This window comes from Phaenicophaeus curvirostris, chromosome 11 (assembly GCF_032191515.1).
Source record: "Phaenicophaeus curvirostris isolate KB17595 chromosome 11, BPBGC_Pcur_1.0, whole genome shotgun sequence".
NCBI classification, from domain to species: domain Eukaryota; kingdom Metazoa; phylum Chordata; class Aves; order Cuculiformes; family Cuculidae; genus Phaenicophaeus; species Phaenicophaeus curvirostris.
In genome coordinates, this window is record NC_091402.1 from 12247713 (window position 1) to 12275277 (window position 27565).

The following is a 27565-nucleotide window of genomic DNA, read 5'->3' on the forward strand; positions in this document are numbered from 1 at the left end:
TCTTCAAGAAGAGAGTGCCAGTTTGATCATTTAGTTATTTACGTTCCACCATCCCAAGTCCTTTTTGATATTTTTATTGCACAAAGCAGTTTTCTCCTCCTTCCAAAATACTCTTTATATGGAAAATGCTGATGAAGCACCACAAAGATAATTGCATCCCAGTAGGTCTGGAGCAGCCTCCACACACAGACAGTCCACGCCTTCCACTCCTGAGCCACTCCCAGCAAACAAGAGCCTGCTGGACCCAGCCTCTGAGGATATATGAGAAGTATAACTTGCTGTTCTACTGGAGTGGCTGGAGCTCCAGTTGCAGGTTGTGCCTTATGGGGAGGTTCTTTAGCTCTGTGGGCACAACTGGAGACTGCAGACCTCAAGACGTGATGTCTGATCATAATGAAATAAGGGAAAGCTCAGCCCTAAAACCAGAACCCCAGAGCAATCTTCTCTGTGACATTCAGGATGCCAGCAGACATCGTTGCTAAGCCTATGCCAAGGCTTTCGGCTCTAGTCATGGTACCGTGCCTGGCTGTTTTACATGCTTGCCTCTGAACTTGTCTCTAAAATGAAAATGTTCTTTTGTCATTCTCAGCTAGGAAAATCCTCTCCTGCTGGGCTCCTGGCTGCTTTTCATATCAAATAAGCCTCTTGCAAACAGGTTTAACTTTCTGACACCTCTCTCTAGCCTGACAGGTTAAACTGTATAAAACTGCGGGTTAAAAAATTGGTTTGGGGGCAATTAGCCTGCAAGAATCATTACTTAGAGAGTCCTTAGCACTGAAAAATATTTCAGATATTTTCACCTTGGCCCTGTTAACATTCTGAATATGACAAAAGGCTGAAAAGAACCTGGCTTCTCTGTCACTATGTGTATTCCCTGTGGCTTTTGCAGTATAATAAGGCAGTTGTGGGTGTGTGACACATGCCGTTTTCTCACTGTTTGGGTATGTATGCTAAACAGCATAAGTCTGCAAAGCTGGATTTTTACCTGTCAATTGCCGTAATATGTCCCAGGTTTGGCATTTTTCTAACAGAAAACTGGGTTGTCAAGGAAATAAATGTTTATGCAGAACATTGGATTTATCACTGGAGTAAATCAGATGATGTTTGGGGAAAAAATAGCAGTGGAAGTTATCTACAGCCATAGCAATGTAATAGATCCTTCTTACCATAGTACTTGAGAATGCCCTTCTTGCAGGAGGTCTCTGGGAGCTCTGTTCACCTGAGGAGCCATGAAAGGAGAAGCCACACAGTGAGAACCTGGAAGCCCAGAGGAGAGGATGAGGTTGTTGCTGCCGATGGACAGTCTAGCCCATCATGCCAGGTCCAGTGAGGAGAAAAGACTTGGAGGTGAGGATGGCCTGGAGACTTGCCTTTTTATCTAGATGTTCATCACAGCTTTCAAGGTCAAACGGGGCAGCTGCCAGGATATGAGTTTAGAAGTTCGTGGTGCAGAAGATTAGCAGGGTTGGGTTTTCAATCACCTTAAGTTGCCCCTTATTAAGAAGATACAGTCGCAGAGCAAAGAGTACTTATTTCTCAGATCCCAGGCTAATACCACGCAGTCATATCATTGGCTTTGGTCTTTAATCATTCCAGATACTCAACTCCCACTGATGTCAGCACTAGTTTTGCATTCTTGCAAAATCAGCATTTTTTTAATAGCAAAATCCCACACTCAGCATCAGTGGGAACTGGGTGGCAAAAGCATAGTGAAAAATCCCAGGCAAGCCTCCTTTTTCACCTGCCTTAAAATTAAAAATACAATAAATAGCACTCAGCAGAGATCTAGTAAAATGCTGTATGACTGCATAGCAGCAAAAGGCATGCTTGCTTTTGAGACAATGTCTTTCCAAAAAATTGAGATTCATGTATGGACTTAAAACAAAGACTTCCTATGTGTCCATGTTGCAATGCTACATACAAGCACACAGCTTTTGAATTTAGGTTCTAAACATTGAAGAGGAAACATTTACATTCATGCATCTTCTACTGAGCTTGTTTTAAAATGTCTGTTTAAAAATTCTCACCATGGAGTCCTGCTGGAAGTAAAAGAAGTTTACTGGAGACTGAGCTATAATCTGCCTGTGAGTGCTCCTGGATAAAATAAGGCTGAGGTAGTACAACTTCACTAGACATGACCAACTCCAAAGGAAGAGAATGAGAATCTGTTTATCAACTTACCTTACATTGCCTGGCTTTCACTGTAGAAATGACACGGTTCTCAGAGGTCAGTTCATATATGGGATCCTTAGGGCAATTTGCTCATATGTTCATAGTCCAACTTCTCCTTTCCTAAGTGATATTAAAAGTCTGACCGGCGATGACTCCAGCATCTTCCTGCCATTGCCTTTTGGATTCAGAGTCCCATCAAATAGAGCAAGGAGGAGGATGTTCTGCTGCATTTCTCTCCCCGTGGAAACTGTAAAGCCATTTCCAGCCCCTTACAATGCCACCCTTGGGCAGGCACTGGTCCTCTGGGACACAGGAGCATCAGGGAGCAACATGGGTACAACTACAAACTGGCAGCTCCCCAGGAGAGCAGAGGGGTTTTTGTCTTCTACGTTTTTGCACTTACTAAGATATGACCTTATTCTTGGAAAATGTCTCTTACTCCATGAGTCACTCCTGTGGGCAGAAAAAACCTTTTTTTCTAAAAGTAAATCAGAAAGCCCCACAAAAATTCATGAGTTTATCAAATTTTGAAAGGACTGAAATACGCTTAAACTTAATTTAGGATTCAGTTCCCCCCCTGCAGTTTCTCAGCCCTGGTAGGAGCTGTAGGTATTTGACTCTAGAACACAGATATTTTCAGATTTATTGTCAGTATGACAATGATTATGTAGCCCATTGAGATCGAGTGGTGTGATTTAGTGTTTTAGAGGCATTTGTCATGTTTGATGAATGCATCTGGCGATTCAGGGCAATGAAAATGCGAGATTTCCAGACGGCAAGAGATAAAGGATGCTGGCTGATACATAGGGTTATGGCAGTAGCTATATAAGGTTACAAAAATTTTATTTGTTTCTCATTTAGAGTTTTAGAAAAAGATGGGAAGGAAGATATGCTTTAGCAGGCTTTGCAAGGTGGAAACAGATAGGCTGCGTAGACATTTTTACCACTTTGACAAAACTTACTTGGGAACTAACTAATATTTTCACTTTCTTTTGTTCCTGGTTTCTTGCCTGTCATCACTTATCTGCACATAGCATCCATGCAGGCACATTAGGGGAGACCTTGTAAGCATCTCTAAATTTCCTCAGCACTCACAGTTCTGAAGAAAGTCAGAGAAATACTTTATTTTCTCATTTGCCTGCTGTGGAACACACTATGATTTGATACAATGCCAACTGAAGTCAATAGGCAATTGCTACTAGATTGGGTCCAAAATGTAGGCATTTTCTCAGACAAATGGAGTCAAATGAGCCTCAGAAATTTCAGCCATATCCAGGTAGCATCCAATAATTTATGCCTCACTTTGGTTTAAAAATCACAGATACAAAATCACTTATCATGAACACAAGGTATTTTCAAGCATGTTTTATATTGCATCTTTGTAAAGAAATCATCTCAGTCTGTATGGCATGAGGACGTCCCATTTTAAACACAGGACGCCAGAGAAAGCACCTGGAATCCAATGTGATTTTTGTATTATCACTGAATCACCAATAGCTTTCAGAGAACGAAGATGTCTCTATAAAATGTGGTGAAATGGCACAACGTGGAGGCAATCAACAACTCAGAAGTGCCATTACCATCTCTGACAGAGCCATCTCCAGTTCCCTGAAAGTCATCATTGCTACAATAATAACTGGTAAAGTACATTAAAAAAGATGTCTTTCCTGATACTTTTCTATCAGGCATTTGTTCTGCAGTAAGTTACAGTAATTCAACAGGAAACATCCCAAGTGTGAGCCAGAGACTCCACATTCTCCCTATCATCACTATTTTCTGATGAAGCCATACTTTGTGGCAATGATATGATCAAGACTAAAGACCTCTTCTAATATTGGATATATAGCATTTACTTACTTCTCGTACATCTTTTTTGAGGGCCAAAAGAGAATTCGACCCCTTATCACCCTTCTAGCCTGCAGATCTGACAGATGCCTAAAGCTAGAGGCTCTGCTTTCAGAAGAAACCCACACCAGAAATTCTGTGTACACAGGATGCCATGTTGTAGTTTTCAGAAATTGGCTTGTAAAAACTCCCACATTCCTACCAAATGTCAAATTAGATCATTGCACTGCACTTGTCCCAATTCCCTTTCATAGTTTCCATAGCATGTGGTTCATCACTCCCTGCTCTGCACAGTTATCTTGCAGAGTTATGCCCTTTCTATGCTGGAGGAAGCTGACTTCAGCAGTGAATGGGCTATATTTTAGTTTGACAAATTCACAGATCCTTTAGTGATCCATTCAAATGCAAAGCGCTATGTGAATACAAGCTGTTACTCCACCAAATTCAGCATGGCTGTTTGTGGAGCAAGGTGCTATCAGTGTGCAGGAGCTGGTCACCAAACACGAGATATTTAATGCGACGATTAGCTTGATTGTGCTCCAGTCTCTTCCTCATTTGGACTGGCATCACCCAGAACATTTCCATTCAGATTTTGCTGAAGTTTCTATTATGAGGGGATATATTTGTTATAATAAAATAGGAGACATATAGAATCATAAATACTCAGAGAGGTTTGGGTTGGAAGGGACCTTAAAGATCACTCAGTTCTAATCTTCCCTGCCATAAGCAGGGACAACTACTACTGGATCAGGCTGCTCAAAGCTTCTTTCAACCTTGCCCGAACACCTCCAGGGATGGGGCATCCATGAGTTCTCTGGGCAACCTGTTCCAGTGCCTCACCACCCTCACAATAAAAAATTTCTTCCTAGTATCTAGTCTAAATCTACCCTTCTTCATCTTAAAACCCCATTACCTCTAACCCTATCCCTGCACTCCCTGATAAAGAGCCCCTCCCTAACTTTTCTGAAGGACCCCTTTAAGCACTGGAAGGCTGCTATGAGGTCTCCTTGGAGCCTTCTCTTCCTATGTTAAACAACTCCCGTTCTCTCAGCTGAAGTGGTACCTCTATAACACCAAAGTGCTGCAGAATCCTCACAAATACTTTCAAATCAGCTTTTCAAAGCTATTTTGTTTATGTATATGGCTCCAAGAGCCTTGAAATCAGTGTCTCCAAAGGTGAAGGAGAAATAGTTACCATAGTTGAATAAGGTGTGAAAACACTGTGCATACAAAACTCAGGCTAGAGGCGTTTTAAGGCAAGAAGAAAGGAAATTGAGGTTATTATTACTTCAAGAGCAGATGAAGAACAATGCTTACTTCACTAATGGATATTGTAAACAAATTCACATGCGGTAGTCCATCTTCCTGAAATATTTTAGTCTCTAGCTTTCAGATGGACAGGATATACTCCATATTAATCAATACCTCATTTTACCTCACAGTATTTAGAACTCCAAAGAAAATGTATTCCACTCGTATTCAGTAAAAGCAAACCTATGTTCTGTTGCTATTAGCCAACCTTTAACTGAATCTGAAACTCAGATTTCACTTAACAAAACCAGCTTTAGATGTACGAGAGCGTCAATCCATATAGTAGTACTTATGAGGAATAAATTGATTTTCTCATTGTTTTATGTTGGCTAAAAATTATTTGATTATGTATTTAGCTGCTAATGGAAACTCATTAGTAGATTTTCATTTCATGCTTGTTTGCACTTGCAATCCATTTCTTCTTGTCCAAAGGACTGTTTCATTTAGGTTGAGTGCTATAAATTTTCTTGTGTATAAACTGATAAGCATCAGCCAAAATTCAGGATACAGGGTCTGAAATAGCTCAGAGCCATCATTTTTACAATGGCATCATTAAAGCAACAGATCTCTGGTGATTCATTGTCACTTATTACTGTGCATATCGATGTTATAACTTGCCTCTTAGTTTTCTTGTTAATTTTGTTACCCTTACTAGTTACAGTCCCTTGACATTTTCTTGTTTGCTCTTCCTTTGCATTCTTGAAAAGCTCCACAAGGCTACTGTTCATCTTTTTTTAACCCCTTTGTCAGTCTAATAAAGCATTAACACCAGTGCAGTCACGATAACTTTTAAACCATCATTGACACCATTATTAACCTAGTTTAGCTGCACTTAACTTGCTTTGATTCACGCTGCATATTGTGACTGTTATTCTGATCCAGAGTTATTCTGTTATTCAAACAGAGTTTGAAAAACAAGTGGAAGCAACTTTTGCAACAGCAGGAGTTCATTTTGATTTTGCTTATACCCCACTACGATGTCAGTAATTTTGAGCTCAGCATAACTTTCACAGAGCAGTGGGACTGGGACAGAAGTTCAAGCCTCAGTCACATTTTCCTGTGAGTCCACGGGTCTGCAAAGGACAAGAACGCATTACCAGTCCCACTGGGTCTTGGACTCACTGAAGCTTTGTTGGGATAAAGGACATCAGCATTGTATTACTGTAATATCATAATTATCACAGTAAAAATCTCTGATGTTCAATAAAACTCTAATAAAAAGATATGCACAGTGGTCACTCAATTTATTTGAAGGGATAATACCCTATTCTAACACAGCCAAATCCAGCAACTGTGCCATCTGAAAAAAAATTTTTTCATCTAAAAACCATTTTATTGGTTTTTATTTTAAGCTTTTTTAGCAGATGTCTTCAAAGCAACTTCAACTAGTGAATATTGCCTTCCTTTTTGCCCTTTTATCTTGCTTTATTCCTGCTCATGGGAGACAGAAAACATAGCTAGATCTCAACTAGATCACACATAAGTGAAAAAATGAAGTACTCATCCCTACTTACCCATCCAATATTCCTTCAAATATTTCCAGCTAACTCACAGACCACCCTTAGCTGTACCACAGAATGTTGATGGAAAGCCTCCTACTGGTAGAAACTAGAAGAAATCCAAGAGATTAAGAGATTAGAGGCCTAGGTGCTGGAGTAGCAGATGACCATAACTTCCACATCAGAAGTTGCTGGACATTTTATTCTGGAGTTTTGAATTTAAAAAAAACCAAACATGCTGATTATTGAGGCAGAATTTGATCATGATTATGTCATGTTTTGTTTTCATATAAAAAAAATGAAAAACTTACTTGTTCAGCTTTAACAGAGGTATTCTGAAATGATCCAAATATGACAACTGAATCTATTAGTACCATGTACTAATACAGCCCCCGCACAGAAAAAATACACTTGCTGTAAAAATATCTATCTTAGCAACCAGCTTAACTCACTGAGGGTCTGTCTGTATTCCCTAGCAAAGAACTGAGAACAGGCACAGGTTCTGAATGTGCTTGTTAAGTGGTCATGATCAATACAAATCTATTTTTCAATTAAGCAGAAGATACTGGGTATACTCGTGTTGCCTGCAGGCCAAAATAGTTTAGACTAAAACTGGATTCCAGAATATAAAGTTGTGTTGGTTTTGCTCTGTCTTTTAAATGAGCTTTACCAGCATGCAACTCCAATCCTTGTGAACTCTGCAGATTGAATTTCCTTGCAGTAATGACCACTAGGAATTAGCGAAATGTTAATCTTCCCACCTGATGTGTATGATTATACATGAGTCTAATCAACCTGATTACAAAAGAATACAATCTCTGATTTTACAGAATTTTCTGTTGTTGTCTGTTTTAGTTCTTCTTGAGGAAATGTAAAATTCTTTATCCTATATTTTAAACCAATAATAATAATAAAACTAAAATGTGTCAAGGGGAGCAATGGAGGCTGGTGGTAATTGCTTTACAAGAGATACAGTAATTGATGCTCTGAGGATTTATTTCAAAGCATAGAAGTTGAATTAGGAACCTAGCTTTATCTGGATTTGTGTTGCTTTGATGAAGTCACTGCATCTTTGCGTCTTGATTTTCAGCTAAACTGTTCTTAATGAGAATGCTAATAATTACAGTAGGACTAAATTGTTTAAGGAACACAAGAGGATAAAAGACAAATTTTGATTTCATTTAGAGCTACAGCCACAAATGTGACACCTCTCTGCTGTCACCCCTGAAACGTGGGAAAAGGAAGAAACACACCAGCTGAATTCTTCCAAGACGGCTACTTAGTGCATTGAAGGCAGGTTATGAGGACAATCTCAAAAGCTATATCTAATTGTATTTCTTGTATAAAATTTTTGTTTGAGCCCACATACATTGACTTAATTAAAAAAAAAATAAATAAAAGCAGCTAGGGCTGGGTTCAAACAGCATTCTGAGATTCTGAGCAGGTACTGCAGTGCAAAGATATTTCTCCAAGTCAGAAAATAAGGAAAATCAGAGTCAGCATATAGAAATACGAGGGATGTAGAGCAAGCCACAGCAGAACATTATGCTACTTTATTCATCAGTCAAAACCATGGTAATCTTCTCAGTAGCCACAAAATCCAGAATGCCTTGATTCCACCCCCAGCAGTTACAGCCATCTCCACGCTTGCACACAGTGCATGGAAACATATCAAATGATCCCTGAATTGAAAATCACAATATCGAGTCATCTGATTCAATATATTACTTCCAGTTATCTGAAACCATTCAAGACCCGATGAGCATAATTCCACATGCAAGCTTAATATACCCAGAGAAATACGATGCCAATTATGAAAACAGGGTTTCTCAGCACTCTGCATGTGCAGAGCAGAAGATAATTGGGGATCTCCATGGTGACAGTGTTAAGGTAGCTGGGTTACCTGAATGATAATTTCCATCCTTTCATCTGATCTTCATGGGGTATTCACTTTTCATCTTTAGCTCTGAGTGTGTTAGGTTTCTAATGGAGAAAAATTGATAAATATCCTAGTATTCCTTAGAGGAAAAACAAATATTTTCTCATATCTACTCTTGCAACTTAATTTGCCTTAACAATTTTTGCAGCAAGCTGCTCATTGTAGTAGGGAATTTGCCTTCTACACGCATCCAGCCAGGTTTAAATTGAACTAGAAAAAGGGCAAAACCCACCTTGCTAAAGTAGATCTCCCAAAACTCTCCAAAGAAATTTCCTTCCCTGTGGACCTGTGCCCAGGGAGAGTGGCAAGTCCCCCACACCACCCAGCACTGCTTCTCCAGGAAGAAGCTCCACTGGAGATTCCACAGATAACATCTGACCTTTTCCATTTCCGTGTATTGCTCCCACAATAGCCTAGAAAGTATGCCAGAAAATTAACATGCATTGAGTTCTGGGCTTTCATAATTTGTAAGACCCTCATCCAATTCTCATTTTAGAGAAAAATTCTACTGAGATCTCAAAGCAATCTATCACTCTGAGGCAGAATTGACTTTCATTGATTTCAGAGAGGTATGCCATGGTCATGATGGCAGTGAAAGCAAGTGTTCCCTCGACTGTGAAGTGGCTGTTGCCTTTCTCTCCTCCTTGTGCTCAAACTTATGCTTATTAGAAAGCTGAACATTTTTGAGTTTGGCTTATTAAAATCTTCAGCACCTTAAACAATCTGGTTTCTCTCCTGCTTCATTGTACAGGAATATCCTTGCAAGACAAACTGCAAACCCATGAAAGGAATCTCGTGGCTGGCAGATGAGACCAATGTCCTGACTCAGGCATCCAGCAGCCTCAGCAGTGTCAGACACATTACGTCATGCAGCAAAGCAACAATAACACATGACTTCCAGTTACCTTTATCAGCTGTAAAACTGCTCTTGAAACACTCTCCAAGTCCCTCCTGAGGGCCAAGGGATGCCAGTGAGGAGATGACAGGCTCACTCAACCCAGCTTGCATCCCTGCTGGGGCAGTGGGAAGAAGCCAGCAGGACCGCTCCAGCCCAGCCACCAAGGGCTGCTGGCTCCCTGAGATTTTACCAGGACAAGGCTTCATTAAAATTGTTTTCATTCCCTACATTTGAAACAGCAGCTAAGAAAGACACTGCCACAGCTGCGTGCTGTTAGTCACAACTGTCACTCCGGCAGCGTACAGCTTCACGGGGAGTGGAGAACAAAAGCAAAGACTGATTGCTGTGCAATCACCCAATTAACTTCTGCATTTTTGTTTCTAATCTACTTCTGCTTACTGGAGAAATAAATACAATAGATCATTAATGCCTATGTTCACAATGGTATGCAGTCACCTTCTCCCCCTCTCTTTACTGTGCTGTGTTATCTAACACCTGGCAGGAGATTTAAAAGGCTTTTCTTTATTTCGTTTCATACATTAGTGCTAAGTTTAGCTTCTGTAGGTAACAATTTCTGTTTAAACTTTAATAAAGAGGTATGTTTAGAATCTCAGGGGCACAGTCTCTACTCATTTGAAGCAAATGAGGATTATATAAGGAGGAACGTGTGCTACAAATAGGATTCATAAAATTAATTGGCTCTAAACTGCAGCTGAGTGGAGCTGAGCCATCAAAAGTGACTGATGAGTGGCCAAAGCGTGTCAGTTCTACCTGGATAGCCCTGAGGACTGGCAGGGCCAGGCCACTGCCCAAGCTGAAGCCCTCCTGTGGGGTCTTGCAGCAGCTCTGTTGAATTCTGCACTCCTATAACTCATGGCTTCTGCACAACCACCCCAGTACCACTGCCACACTCCCAAAGACTCTCCAAGAGCTCCAGGCTGTCTTGATGTTTCCATTTTTGTGGTGCCATATATAGGTTCTGCCTTCCGAGAGGAACATGGATGCTGCAGACAAAACCTGGAACAGCACTTGGAGGTTTTGCATGTCTCTGTATCAATTCTAACAAATCAAAAAAATACAGCACATGCATGAACATTCAGATTAAGTGGAAAAAAACACCCTTTATTCTTTGGCTACAATTGTCGGTCCAGCTGCCAGCATTCCACTGCACTAATCTACGGCTGCATGTGCTGTGCCCCCTTTGCTCGGTTCATTTGTTGGACTAGAAACAACAAAATTCTATATATTGATAATATCAAATATCATGCTGCTAAATCTATCTGAGGAAATTTCTGGGATTCCATACAGAAGCCTGTCTGCTACCCCTTCCCAGAATACTCCAGCCTCAAGACATGGCTAGGAACAGGGCAGCTATGTGGCTTCTCCTCATTTAGCAAACTGCAGTTCGTTGCTGGGAGTATCAGTTACAGCTGCCATGCTTTAATGAGATAATGTAAAACCTTTAGCTGAATCTTCCTAATTGCATTTAAAGCACACATATACGTGTGTGTATATATATAAATCTACTAAAATAGCTTCCACATGTTCTTCCATTCCAGAGCTCCCTTCAGTTACAAGACACTGAGATAAGCATGTTAAATTCTGCCAAGACGTCCATCCCACAGATTCGCACCAAGAAGCCCAGTTTTAGTTAGGCTCCTAGTTATCTTTTTAATAACAAAAAAAGTTATAAAAACTCATCCTAAGCAGTGACATGTAAACAAGAAATAAGTAAAAGGTCTCAAGAAAACGCTGAAGGATCTAGAGCCCGTGCCTGGCTTTTGCAGACCCATGGCAATGAATTACCACAGGCTGCCTCTGTGCAGCTCTTTCTGTAGCTCTGAATTCCAGCCCTGGACAGGGTCCTGTCAGCTTCCCTGAACGTGTGCCCTGAGCATCTTAGCTGAGATACATGGAGTTCGCACATACAGACTCTATAATCAGCTAGAAATTAAAATAAATAGAAGTAAAACTTCTCTTGCACCTAATCAATGTTACTGTGAGTATAAAGACTGAAAAGATAAAATCTCTTTATCTTTCCTTTCTCTGAAGACTCTATCAGCTAAGCAAGGCTGTAGTTCATTAATAGCTACTGAAATCATACCTAATTTCTCTGTAGTGTTTTACACACTATCATTGACATTTTAGTCAACAGCATAATCACCCTGGACAAAATACAATTTGTGATAATGTCCTTGGCTAATGAACATACCAAACCAGTCACTAATGAAATAGGGAAGACGCAGCATGACCATTTTTCTGTGCCCCCCAATATAGTCCTTTGACAATTTTTGCCACTCTCAATAGTTCATGAGGGGAGTCTTGATGTTCCTTCTCTAAAAGACAACTAACTAAATGTTAAAAGAATTTGTATCCACACTAAAAACAAACAAACAAAGTAATGTAACAACCGCATTTCTCAATATATAGTAACCACCAAGTTTAACACATCTATTCTCTCTTTCCAGATAAATCACACCTACTTAGATGCCACCAGGACAAAGGACCAACATGAAAAGCATGTGCTCCAAAGAGCCTCCAGGTGAAAAAAAAGCAGTAATGAGGTCTGCCCTGCAAGAAGTGAAGAACCAAGGACTGACAGCGCAAACATTAGCGTGATGGTGTCTGTAAGCACTGGCAGGATCCAGCTGAATCATGATGCTGAGTTACTGCTCATCACGTTAACCTGTGTTTTTAGTTCCCTAAAAGCAACAAACAACTACTGAGAGCTGCCTGCAACAAATCCTCGAACAACCGAAACTCCTCTCACGGCTGTTTTTGAGAGCTGTCCCCCTATTGCTATACACTGTATGATCCTTTACGCTGCTTGGACGACTCTGCCTTCTTTGGCTCTTTGTTGTTGTTCACGCCCAGATATAGGAGCAGCAGTCATCAGTTTTTCAAAAGAAACGGGATGCAAGTGTATTTTTTAGGTAACCCTAAGACTAAAATTTCCCTCAAGATTTCAGCCTCTGGGAGTCTTTCAGCTATTCAGTCATGCCTTCTGTTTAAAGAAAATGAAACCTTCCCCTGTTGATAATTTACTATTATCAGGAATCATCTGCTTCTCTGTGCCACCCTCACATACGTGCTAGAAGTAATTGAGAAAGTAGTTGTTGACAGATGACTGTGCACACCATCGTCATTCGCGTAGGAAAAGGGAAGCTGGAGCTGTGACAAAGCAGCATGGCGCTGACTTCTGCTGCTGGGAATCACACTGTCACTCCTACTTTCCACAACTTAGTTCATAGCTATCCAAACAGGCATTCACTTATGTACCTGCTATTATAAAATTAGTTAAAATCTATATCTTCCCCTGTAGCACTGGAAAAATTTTAACTTTTAATTTTTTCAGCCTTAGAGCAAACATATTACTTTTGGCAAACATTACAAAAGATAAATGGGATCATGTTGTGTTGCTTAATATAAATGCCATATCTGGGGGAAAAAAAAAAAAGCACTGCTTATACGTGTGTGTCAGTGTAAATGCACATCATTTAACAATTAAGTAATAAAAACCTGAACATTTTAAAATCTTCCAAAACATTCAACCTTTTTGTTGAAGCATCAAAATCCAGTCACACAGCTCACCACCAACAGCCAACACACAGAGCTTATGACACCCTCTGAACCTTAGACTTGAGGGAAAATAAATGAAAATTTTTTTAAAAGTAAAACAGTTGGAGAATCTTCAAAGTGTCATTGGAACATGACCATCCTTTAGGGATTCTAATAGAAATCACAACTCAATTTAAAAAATGAGAAAAGGAACTCTCAACTCAAGTTAGATGGATGACTCACCACTCTGACAGCTCTTTAGGTGGCCTATAGATTGAGGGGGGGAAATAGGGATATTATGCATGACCAGTGGAAAGGCAAGTAAATATTTAAAGGAGGAACCCATTGCAGATGGGGAAGTCATGTTCCATTTAAACTAAAGAAATATATTACCATCGCCAACCTTTCTTATTTTAGGATATACATCCTACATTTACCAACTGGCCAAAAGCAAGAGGATCGACAGTACATACTTTAGTGATGGGAAGGAGCCCTGAAAGCAGTTCACATTAAATGATGCTAATGCTTGTCCCACCTCTCTGTGTGAGCTTGTTTGAGTTGTGCAGCTGAATCCCATGGACACCTCCAATATCATCCCTGACAGCCCTGCCCACTGGCTGTCCTCCCTCAGACAGGGGAGTCGATTAACCAGCAACCCATACACCAGCACAACCTGATATTCTCACCTGATATCATCCTGGCTATGAAATCATCTCCAAACTGCTAGAAACCAGCACATGGCATACTAAAACACAGCAAGAGCATTCTGCGTGCTTCCTCAAACAAAGTAGGTGACCCATTTTCCACAGGTACTGATGGAGCATTTGATTTTCTAACCTTTCCTCCTGTATGACACAGGGGACAGCCCTGCTACTGTTTTCCTACAGTAATGGGCTTATGCTGCAGCCACATGCAATAAAGCTATGTAAATTCTCAGTGCTGCTCCCGCTACAGCTAATAGTAAATTCCCTGAGTGCTCGGAGGAACCAAGGATCTGGGTTCAGCAACCTTCTGCTCCAAAGCAAAGAAGGCACTAATTTTTTACTGAGATTCTTCACACAGAGAATACTATTCAAACACATCTACAGTTTTAAAACGAGTGTCTTCAGCTGGAACCTCAGAGACAAGTGCAGAGGGTTTATCAGTGGCAACAAAAGCCTCGTGGCATTCCTTAGATAGAAAGAAAATCGAGTTTAGCAATTATTCATAGCCTTACATACGTTCTTTCAGACAGTCAAGCTGACTTGGCAGACTGAAGCTAATTGGGTTTACAGTAGAATGAAGCTTTGATTGAAGTGCCTCGCTTAAAAAAATATTACATACACGTCCCCATACCCCTGATAACATTACTCTTGAGCATGTAAAACAACCACCCCACATATTACCAAAGAAGAAATGCAGAGATTTTTGTTGCTTTCCCAAGCAAAGACCCACAAGTGAATAATTCTGAACTGTTTGATCTGCTGTATTCTGATCCATAATTTAGCGGCTGCAGAAACGCTGCGTGTGGCTGACATTTCAGGCTGCTTTTGAAGTTCATGAAACCCCTGCAGTCACCAAGGAGAGGGGGACCCTGCTTGAGAAGCCAAGGTGGGAACTGAACAAAAGCTGGGTGGGAAACAGCTCCAAAGCTAATGCACAAAAAATTGGTTACAAAAACCTGGAGAATAGAAATTAATGTAGCCTTGAGTTTACAGAGTAAATAATTCAAACTCTACAGTGGTGATTTATGAAAATACAAAGACATATTTAATGAGCCCAGCAGGTAATTCTATTTTTACATGTTAAGAGCAAAAATAAAAATGCAGAAGCTTTTGCTTCACTGGGCTTTTTTCGTATTTCATGGTTACAGTTTAAAATAGAAGAGCTCCCATGTGCTTCAGGGATATGCTCAGCAATTTTTCCACTCAAGGGAGGGTCACATGAACATTTCCATCACTGCTTATACCGTGGGTTTCAATTTCCACATAGCCATATGGAGAACTCTTCCAGGTATTCCTGAGAATGAGTGGTTCTAGGAGAGGTTTTACAGAAATTATACAACCTACACATTTCAAAGGAGAGGACTTTTTTGCAACAGCCTGGGGTGGGACTGCACTCAACACAGACCTGCTGTGTTCGTCAAATGCTTTCCTAGATCAATGCCTGTATAATTTCACATAAGAATTCAGATCATGGACCTAATCTCTCTAACAACTCTGGGTTACTTCACAGGAAAAAATACAAAAAGGTGGCACAGTATCTGTATTCTTGAAGAAAAGATGAGATGTGCAACGACAAGCTGTAATGGAAGATACTTTGTGGGAAGCAGAAGAAAGAGGAGGTCCAGCACATTGGCTAGAATGGGAATCAGACAATAGCACAACAGAGATAAGCTGACTGACTTTGACTTCACACTTAGGCACCTAGCTGGGCATCATTTCATCCCCTCAGGGGCAATCACTTAAATGCAGCCATATTTAGGGGGCAAGTAGCAGCTTGCATTAGTAAAAACAAGATTAAAAAAACTCACAGAGAAAGAAATGCTGAGGTAGAAACCCCACTGACCTGAGCAACCTCTTGTAACATAGGGAAGGAGCTGTGCCACATATCCTCCCTGCCATTTAGTTATTCTGCCTGTCTTATTTATTCTATGGTTTCAGAAGAAAATCCAGTCTTCAAAGCTGATGATCTACCCATCTGCCAGCTTTATCAATCAGCATCCACGAGCCAAGGCTGTGCTGCACATTGACACCTTTTTCATTGACTCCCATATGGTTCATTGTGTGAAAATGCCTAATTAAGAGAAGATGATGAGATTTTTAGAAAGTAAACCTTATGACTTTCTGTGGAGGAAATATGAGCGGTAGTGCTAAATCACAAGAGGTGGTAAGTACAGGCAGAGAGGCGACTTTGAAGGTAAACTGCTGTCTCAGAGCGTCATGAGCTCTCAGAGGTTTAGACTTCAAAATTACACATTTCCTGCACCATACATTTGCAGCCTGACAGCAGGATTCCCCCGGAGAGACTGGGGAAGGATCCTTGCGGTACTGCGCACAATGCTTTGTCAGATCAAAAAATCCAGCCGACAGTGATTGCAGATCAGAGGAGCTTACAGCTATTAAATCCAACAATTTGCCACTCTCCAGATGTAAAGCAGAATAATTCACTCCACATGTGTTAATAAATGACCCTGCTTCTTAAGTGCAGCACCACATGCAACAGACAGATGGGATGCACATTCAGATTTGCTTTTGACAGTGGCAAAACAATATCAAAATTCTTATCAAAACCCCCAACTAGCCCCATATAAATATGTGACAGCAGCCATGCAGACGCGTAGCCCATACAGGGTGTGATGATGGACCACTGGAGTCAGGGTGGCCCCAGCCACCAGTGTTACTGCTGCTCCCAGTCCTGGTGCTGCAGAGGACCCTCACATGCACCTCGTGTTCAGCATGCTGCAGCCAGGACATCCACCCACATCTCAGCGATTTCTGCTGCTGAAAAGCCACAGCCAAAGGCAGATAAAGGGGCTGTTTCATTTATACCAAAATCATCCTCTCCCTGAATGACTTACTGTAGCTCCTACAGCCCATGAACGCTCCGCCTGGACACATCCCTAGGAGGGCTTTTCTTTCTGCCACATTTAACTCAAGCTACTCATGACCTTGAAAACAGAGTGAAATTATCTCATGAGATTATGTAGCAAAATAATGATAGACATGGTCTAACGTGCTTTTTCTATGGAACTGGAAGGATGGGGAGAACCTTCCTGCAGGTTTTGTTTGACCCAACTAGGGTAAATCCTACAGAAAGTCAGCAAGCTGAGTTTCCACCAGCTATAAACTCCCATTCCTCTGTATCAATCCAAGGCAGCAAGAAAATATAGCCCTGCAGCCCTTTAAAAAGTGCTTTTATTACCCTATTTAAGCAGCAATTCCACGTGCCTTCACTTAGGCACTTGGCTTATCCGAGGGCCACGAGCTGCAGTCATGGCTGCAGAAGGATGGGTAAAAACAGGCAGGACCAACCTCCCTGTGCACAGACAGAGGGATGTGCATCACCCCACCAACACCACCATCTCCATCACCCACTGGAAGCTGAGGCCAAGCCAGTGGGGCTGTGTGGGATGGATGGTGTCATCCCAAGGTTTCAGGCCCATGATCAGCTGTGCAGTCGCCAACAGATGTTGCTGTGGCATTTGGAAATCATTTAGCCAGTATTAAAAATAACTAAATAAAGTCATTTTTATGGGAGAATGCATAAAATGCCCAGCTTTAGCTGAGAGCCTGAATTTGGCCTCTTTGGTTAATTTGATCAGATGCCATGAGTGAGGGCAAGATTTGAAACCACAAGTCATTTTTCTCCTTGGAAGAGTGGATAACTGAGTCTATAAATCTGACAATACATTTAAACTGAGTTATTGTGACAAGGGACTTCCATTATCCGTTTCATCAAGTTGCAAACTGTCAGAATAAGTCTCAGGGGGTTAGGGAAAAAAGCTGCCTTCCTTTGTTTGCTGTTTTTATATGCCACAACAGTTTAGATTTGGTTCACTTTAACGCATAATACTGCATAACTGTATTGGGGATGGAGCTCATAGAGAACTTAGTAAATAAAATGGCAGCTTTGTGGTCATCAAAGTTTGGAGTTTTTTTTAAAAAAGGAGTCAGGACAGTAAAATTTGACCACTTGGCACTACCTTGATATTGACTTCAGTGACCCTTTTTTCTCATACATCTCTTTTTTTTTAACCATAACTGGTTCTCCCTTTGGAAATTAAAAAGTGTTTTCCTAAATCCCTGGTTTTATCTTGCTTGTAAAGCAAGTTGACTTAAATAGTTAAAACTCTTACAACCAGAAATGAATCATAAAGCATAAAAGAAAAAGCAATGGTACCAAGCTTTAGATGTCAAACTGGAATTCAGAATGCTGGGATTCAGTTTTACAGCTCCACTACTGACTTCTTAAATGTATGGTAAATTATTCCCCCATCAGTTCTGCAGACGATGATACTTTCTTGTTATTCATTATTTGCTTTTTTTTGTAACTAAACCTGCTCTGGAAGGACACCTGCATTTATTGATGTAAATGGCCAAGAAGTGTAGTGGCCAGAAAGGTTATTGCTGCAGATCCCAGATCCTGCTCCACGGCATGGCTGCAGGTCTGCTCTGGCATGAAGGAGCAGGAGTTAGCTTGGGGAAGCCAACATCCCTCATGGCCTGCAAAATGGACATGTAAAATTCACAAAAAGTCAAATGACCACGTGCTCATGTGCGTGCATATATGTGCATATATATATGAATGAAAGAAGGTAGGTGACAGCATGTGAAGAGTTGCCTGGGGAGCTTGCTTTTCATCAGTCCCCACAGGCTGCAGCACTGGCCAGTCCCCCACTGAACGCAATCTTTGAAGGTTTCCTCCTGTGGTAATAGCACTTTAACCCCTGTCTAGCACTTTGTTGTCAATTATTCCCCTTAAGCTTCATTTCAAAGCCACTGTGAGCTGCAGGAAGTCCAGAGAGTGGCAGATATATGTACAGCAACACCCCCTCCACACACTTTAATTACATCCTTTACAGATAAATATTAGTTTTGAGAAGTGCATTTTAGAGGTTTTTAAGAAATGCTGAAAGCTGGCTTTACTCCTGTGCACAACACAAACATAAGTTAAAAAATTGAGTGCACTGGAGGAAAAAAAAAAGAAAATCAAACTCACGTGTTTCTGAAGGGCAGATAAAAACTATGTTCATGAGGCAGCATTCTTGCTTTGAGTCATAGCTCTGGATTCCAAGTCCAGGTTCACATTAATTATCGCACTGGAGATACTACAGAGCAGGACTGTCAAAAGTGTGAGGGTTAGCAGCTGCCTCCCACTGACTTCCAGGAGCTGTAGCTCCCTGAGCAAGTTACGCCAATCTGGATATGTAAACACATGAATGGTTTTCAGGTTTCTAAATAAAAAACAGATGTGCTCTTATCAAGATTTGGATGAAACAAAACAGTTCTAATACACAGAAAATGCCAGATCTTGAAGCTGGGGCACAGACAAAGAAAAAAAAACCTGCCCCTTTTGAAATATTTCACATATTAGCTTAATTTCTTAAAATGCTCTGCTAAGAAATAAACACTAACTTTAACAAATTTTAATTTGATCCTCTCAGCACCATTCCTGTGAAACAATGAAAACTCTAATTCATGATCTTCCCCAAAGTCATCGTTTGGTCTCAGGAGGTGGTCAGAAGCTCAGTACAAAATGTCAGTGTCACAACTTCACAGCTCAACACTCGCTTTTGATCAGATCTGGGAAGTGAGAATAGATGCAATATGCTTGCTCCTTTCCTGTCACTGCAGAGTATTCATTAGTTTTAATTATTTTTTAGTTTCTAGGGGGAACCATTAAAAAAATTAATCACAAATGGAAGGAACAGCAGCTGTATGTGGCCATAAAAAGACAATAAAGTATTTTAGGGTACACACTTGTTATGATTTATACTCAAAACAGGACTAGAGGTGGCATATGGTGATTGCCATAAAGTAACATTTATTTTAAAAACATAGAGATTTATCACCAAGCTTGGTTGTATGCAAGAAGTTGCATTTACTTCAACTTATATTCAGAGTCCTGTAACACCACAACTGGGGTTTGGGTTTAACCGAGTCACATTGCCACAATCCTCGGCCTGTTGTCCCTATAGACATATCCTTTCAGTAGACTTCTTTTTTCCACTGATTTCACCTGAACTACTCATATCCCTGGATGCAGGAAAGGCTTATATGTCAGTCAACTCCTGCTCTGGGGCAATGACTGCTTCACCAGCTCGCTGCTCATCTTCTGATGAGAAGGTACCACCGCTGATTTCAACCACAGACTCCATATACTCAGAAGGACTTTCCAATTAGTTCAAGGTTTGCTTTGCTTTAGTTTCAGCATCCCAAACCTAGTAAATGGCTTGGGTGATAATCACTATAAAGAAGGTATTATTATTCACTGTAAATTAAAAAAAATAGTATGTAAAACTATCACCTTAGTTTCTTTTTACTGACTGAATCCATACGCAAGAATCCACATGACAGAAAGGGACAGCAATAAAAGCAAAAATTTACAGTAAAGATCTGTCTCCAAAAAGACAGTACAAATATTATTCCTATTAAAGTATTCCTATTAAAATCTGGAAAACATAAAATTGTTAAATACATATTACAGCTTTTATGCAACACACCATGAGGAATAGGACAGAGTGCACTCCATTAGGGGAGCAGAAGACACAAGGCCAGCTGTACCTGGGGTGAGAACAAGAATAGGGCTGGGGTCAGGAGGGAAACACAAGGTCTCCAGACACCACAGGAACCCCAGGGATGTGATGGCCTCACCCTGCTCAGCTTGAGGGGAAGGTGCCAGCAAAGGACCCAGCACAAGTTTCACTGTCCAGGTTCTCCAAGCATCAGATGGCTGTTCATGAATACCGAGGTAGGTCAATTCCCCCGGCTGAATCCTGTATACCAACAAATAAATCCCTAGTGCAACACATTCTCCTGCCAGGTTTAAATACTGAAACACATCAGCAAAGAGGAGTTCAGAGTGCACAATCAAATTCTGCTTTCATGGGCTATGAAAGTATACTTTTTAATTCAGCAGTAACAGAATAAAGTGGAACTGCCTCAATAAATAACCAGTAGAAATAAGTAAGTGTTAGACTAAAATGTCACATGACCTCTCCTAATTTATTTACTGTCCAATTCAATATTTTTAATTCCCCCAATACAGTCCAGTGCAACCTACACTAATATCTTTAAATGTCAGCGCAGACACAAGCCACCCTGGCACTAGGATGCGCCTGCCACTGGGGAAGCGCCTGACTTTAGGAATGCAAAGCCAAGACACAACATGAGCAGTGACACAGAGCTTCTCACCCTTCTCCCTCAGCAGGGCCAGGAATAAAGGTCAGTCTGTGCACAGGAAAAAGCGAACAGCATCTCTGCTGCTTTACACATCGCAGAGCTCAAGCACGAAAACCTCGCCTGCTGGCCCAATTCCTGCTTGCTGAATGAATGTAAAATTTAGCTCAGGAGCTGCCTGCGGAGTTTGAGCCATGACTATACAGCCTGGCTGCTCTGGCAGGGTGAATGCAGCACAGAAAGGAAGCCTCCTCTCATCCCTGCCCCTTGGCCTAGGTGGGTCTAGCAGCACTAAGGGGCTCTAACGTCTGCGATGCTATAATTGATGCACATTCCTTATGCTGTTTGTACTGACAAAGAAGCACACGAATCTTCCCTACCAATGCACACCAAGATTTCTAGGCTGTCAGTTGAGGATTAAACCATCATATCTTCCTAGACTAAGAAAGAAGGTTCAATGCCAAGGGTACCACCTACAGCCTTGCTGCCTGCTGTTCCTGGTTTACAGTACTCTTTTCCTCTTCAGTCTCATAGTATTTGGTCTGGAAGACAAAAAGGTCGAAGTTGTAAAATAGCCACTATCTGCTTCTCCTTTCCTTCTGTCCAGCTCCAGAAAAATGCAAGAAGTGGGTTCCCAATTTTTTAAAGGAAAGGTAATATCTACCTCATCACTTCTGTAGAAGCAAGAATCGTATTACCATCCCTACAGAGATTCTTCTCCTTGTCTTGCAGTGAACTTTTTCATATTTAGGACTGCTGACAGTGGACTGCAAACAGAGAGTTAATGAAACAGTGGAAAAAACATTGCATTCAGCTTCTCCTCAAAAAGAATCCACACAACCAAAGACTAACCATAATATTCCTTCCTTGAAAATAGTTGAAGTGAACACTATGAAATGCTAAAGATTAACAACTCTTATTTTGGGCTGTGCCGTGCTGCTTCTGCAAGGTGTTGTGAAGCTCCTCTTTGGTGCCAACACAGAGATAACTTTGAAACTTTATTCCAGGCTGGCATAAATCCCTGTCTCCAGTAGAATTGTGGTGACTGTGGTGGAAAGTGGGAAGTGACAGGATTGGAACACTTGGGCTGTGTTAGAAGAGACAGCACCATTAACAACCATCCTTTTGTTTCCTCTACCCTGCACTGACACTGCACATGTGCTCACCAGGTGATAGGGCATGACTTGACCAACCAAGGTTTTCTCTGATACTTCTTAATGCTTTCTCTGCTTACTGGCTACAGCTAGGACGAATACATCTAAAAACTGTGGTAGGATATCATTTCACATCCAAAATGGGCAGAATCACTTATTTTTTTTGCATAGAAACACTCAGCTGCACAAACAGCACAATGCTTTAGGCTAATTCAATGCAGCTTGTATTGCATTGTGAAGAGGCAATGCTGTTATATGGAAGGTCCAAAAAGGGTAGATATGTTTACAGAATGTACATTAAAATAAATCACATCTGATATAAATTTTCTTCCTCTGACATAATTATAACCATCTTTAAAATAATGTGACTTTTTTGAATGGAAGTTTTTATTTCAATTAAATAGTATAAAGCATCAGATCTAAACAGAGCTGTAGGCAAGGGATTTGGTTATATAGAATTATTCTGCATTAGAAGTACACTGGCTCTAGAGTTCTATATTGTACTCAGACATTATATGAAATTAGTCACAACAGGGAGAAAGAATCAATCAGTCCTGGCTAAGGAATTGAGATAATAATGACTCATTTGACGATATTGCTCTGGAAAATTAATAATGACGGTGGTAATTACTAACCTGGGATAGCTGCAGTGCTCATTATTCTCCTTTTACTCTATTGAATGTTAAGTATTATGAAGATGTTAGTTAGAAACACAGTCTTGTCTGCAGGCTTTGAATCACAGACAAGGACTCTCCAAGAGGTCTGAAATCAGTCTTCTTTTTAAACTCACTGGGACATAAACCCAAAATAATTGTAATATTTGATACATGGCATAGAAAGTAGCAAATAAGTTCTACTTGCAAGAGTTAATGTCTTGAAAGTCTGACTTGTGGCAGCTCTGCTGCCTTTGCTCACCCTCATTGAGGACCTGGCCCACCACCTCCTTTGGGGAAGGAAGAGTTGATGCATCTCTGAAGATCCCATTGTTTCATTAACTGTTTTATTACCTCTGTGTCAGTAATCAGTCTTCTTGCTGACAGCAACTAAAAATGGCACCTTTTACAGCCCATCAAACTCACTCCTCAATCAGTGAGACATGTCAAAGGGGGTAGGTTTCTCTCTCAGGGGGTCCTGACCAGGCAGTCAGGAGACACCACTAGCTGAAGAGCTCTTCTGAAGTACATTGGGGAACAGAAAATATTCTTTAATATAACCACAGAGAGATATTAGACTCTAAAAATCTGTGAGTGACTAACAATAAGAATGCTTAGCAGCTGTGTTCTCAAACATCTGTTCCCTGCCTCACAGAGTGTATTGCAAGACTTATTTATACTTTAAGTGGATCAGCAGAGGGTTTACCTTCTGTTGAGCAGCAAGTGATGAAATCGAATGCCCTGTAACAGGCAAGAGAAGAAAAAAATTCTTCTCTGGTAATGTGGAAGGGAAACAAATTTCTAATTTTCTGAACAAGGCAGAGGTTCTGTAAAGCAGCAGTGACCCTCCTTGACTGAGGAATTCTGAATTCCTAGTGAACCTTCCTAATTATTTCTATTTTTCTGCTAAATTCTTCTTCCCAGCTGACTAAGCCCAAAATTGCTTTCAGCCTTCTGAAACGGGCTCCTTTAGATCACCCAATACAAACATCACCGATTTTCTTTTCTTTAGAATCATAGAATGGTTTGGTTGGAAAAGATCTTTGAGATCGTGGAGTCCAACCATAGCTGTCCAGTACTTTAACCACTTAGTGACCAAGTTGTGTTGTATGCTAACTCGATTTTTTTCTGTCAAGATTGTCAAACATACAATTTTTCCAGAAGGACTCATTAATTTAAGAATCACATCTAAAGATTATAGAAAGATTACCTTTCAGTACTAGAAATATAAGCCATCTATTTGAAGTCCCCCATGATAAGGCAGGTTTTCACCCTCTGTGGCCAGCCCTACCACTCTCCATGGAGCCCCATGTAGATAATTATTATGGAGCCCCAGTTAGACTCCCGAGTTCCCCATGCTCAAAGAAAAGGCAGCAGCTAATGCTAGTTTAGCATCCTCTCAAAGGACTCAAAGAACTCAGGCATGAGGTACCCAGACACATCTGAGGACTTTATCCTACAGCGATATTCCTCAGTGTGATCCACCTGATCTTCTCTGCTGCTGGAATTTCTACAGGCAGGGAAATCCCACTGGGACAATGCAAATCACAATATTGTCCCTCATAATACTTAAATACCAGTGAGCCATTCCTGGGAAAAGTCAAGCCTTTTTTCTTTACAATTGTAGCATGATTAATGCCACTTATCTTTATGATTTTGTCTCCTTCTTGTTCTGTTTTCAAAGAAGGAAAGAACAGTGATATCCCCTGTTCATACGATTTTATGAAATGTCAAGAACAGGGGACACTAGTTCTGCTGGGGTAAAGGAAGACAATAACAATTTTTAACTGCGGTTCCTGCTTTCTTGCATCTTGTTTAGTTCCTCCACAAACCCAGTCACCCAGGCTTGTTGCTGGGTGCACACAGGCGTACATCCAATTATTCTGGTACAGCATGGCATGACAAAAACAATCCAGCCATTCAATCCAAATGATACACTTCTAGTTTAAAAATCCAGTTTTCTTTCAAACCTCTTTTTCCCCTTGCTAGGGTTGGTCTTAGCTCCTTAATGATACCGAAATCCATCCTCCAGAGGAAGGGGGAGTTGGATTGCTGCTCTTCAGGGTTTGTGCTGCATTCACCAAATGGTTTATTTTATGAATCTGTGCAGGATTGAAGAAATACCTGAACAGGCTACATTTGCAAAGCTCCCCTGCTGTGTTAGTTCTGACCACAGCCTGAAATATTTTAAAAAATAACCATAAATAGAGCTCACCTTGTGCGTTTCTCATAAGGAAATGTCACATTATTTAAGAGAAGAGGTTAACAAAATTAAATGAGACACACAAAATCAACAGTAAGCTAAGAATTACAAAGGAGATCTTGCAGCCATTAACCCACCAAGACAAAGTGACAAGAAGCCTGGCTATATGTCTGTAAGCTAGCAGGTCTGTCACACTGACTTCTCCACACTCTGCCTCCAGTCCCTGTAGAAAACCGTGATCGTGCCTGGGTGCCAGCAGCCCTTCACTAACCATTTACAGGAAACACCATGGCAGCAGCACTTGCATTCCCTGAACAATTCAAGACCAAATGGAGCTTTCCCAAAAATTCAGGATACAGTCACACTGGAAGTTGAGCTCTTTTGAGCATGTCCCTATAAGGGTCAATATGGAGCATCCCTTACCAAACACTTCTCACCTTTAGTTTTCCCAATGGGAAACAATACATTTGAGAGTCTGCCTTCAGCTATGAGCACTAAACGTTCAAATTAACTGGCCTGAGTAGATGGGAAATCCATTAGTTTGAAACAAGGGATCCTCAAGCACAGAAGAACAGATCTGTTCTGCAGCATAAATGTCTTTCACAGCTTATCTGAACCACAACAACATATTAAATCTCAGTCTCTGCTTGCAGCTGTGCTCAGCTAAGACAAAGATAGTAATTTATATAGTCACTTCCACCTGGGAGAATGTCACCTGCAAACACATTTCTAAAGCAAGCTCAAATTTAGTACACTTACAATCCTGACTGACTATAACACTTCAAACAATCCATGTTTGCTCTGTGCATTTCCTTCTTCAGCGTAAATAAAACTACCAAATTTCTGTTCAAAAGTGCATGCAAGCTTAGAGCGTTAATTATTGTAATTATCAATTGAAAAGTCTCAGAATGCTAATCTATTATAAAGTGGTCCGTTAATTGGTGTTAAACTGCCATTAGCCTGGCATTTTCCATGTTATCAAGCTGACCTGGAGCACAGCACTGTTGAAAAACCAATCCTTTTCTCAGTTCTGGTAAGCACTGACTGTGGATTTGGAGAAGAAAAAAATCTACATACCTGGGACTGAAATTACTCTAAGAAAGCAAAATAACAGTCTGCTGTTTTAAATTGCAGTTTTTAAAAATATGCAGTACTGTACTTGTATGCACCTTTCTGTGTACTAATTTTTGCCTTGCTCCTTCCAGCAATGCTCATGTTGGTCTGCCTGCTGATCCTCCTGGTGCTGCTGCAGGGCTTGGGCTCATATGCTCATTGCTGCCAGGGCACTGACTCCATTCCTGGGCTGCAAATACGCAGATGAAGCAGGGGCTTTCCTCTTGGTGCCCTGCAGCCTCATCCATCACAGGAGTCCATTTCTTGACCCACCAAGCACAGCCTTGGTTCACTCCTCCTTCAATACCACTGGGGGCTAAAGACCTGGCATCTGCAAAGTGCTAAATATTCAAGAAAAGTGATGATCAGCACCACACCAGCCCCACAAATCACTCAGAAATCATCCAGAGCTGTTTCTAAGGAGGCCTCAGATGAAAAAGGGGCAGGTTTTGACCCAGTCTCATCCACTCAAAATGTAGCTGCCTTCAGCCAATCTTTGGGCTTTAATGTATAGAAGTGAAGACAGAAGATTGGCTTAGTCAATTCTCAGAGGTTAGCTATAAAATTCTGGTGCCCAGGAGGGCAATGAACTTCCACTTAAATATGCTGGAAGAGGGAGAGACTGTATTTCACTTTCAGACTGTCATCAGGGAAGTCATCACTGCCAAATGCCCTCTCTTCCCCAAAAGCCATTGCTGAAGTCACATGATCTGCTAGAGCGTTTCTCAGGGTATTTCATCTGACTGACATTTACCTATACTAATGTTGCTTTCATTTTATTTTATTTTATTAAATAGCCAACTTTAAAAGAGTAGGGGAAATTGAAATAGCCTACAGAAAGTCCAAAAATTATTAATTGACTGAGACAATCTGACTATGGATCAATCTGTGAAATATTTACTCGCTTACATTGCCTCCCTCTCCCTGTGAGAACCACTGCACCCATCTCAGCATCCCTTGCCAGAGGATACGGGGCAGAATTTTTCAATTTAAGAGATATGCATGTGTCTGAATAGGGAAGCAGTACATTTTCTATATGCAAATCAGAACCTCTTCATGTTCAGGTACCTTTAAAAACTGGACTAAGACATTAGACAAGGGAAAAGAACGCTCAGATATTCAGAAAGCCTGTGGAAATAGTGACTTGCCATTTCCAACATGTGTTAGTGATAGCTAGGAAAGCAAAGTCTTTGTAATTTAGAATTATCTCCAGTTCTTCTTACTTTTCTTTGCACTCCTTTCCAGTGCACAGCTGTTATTCTAGCTCATTTATGTAATATTTCACTTTCCTTTCAGAATCCTTCCATCACCTGCCTTTGCCTGTTGAAATACTAACCAGA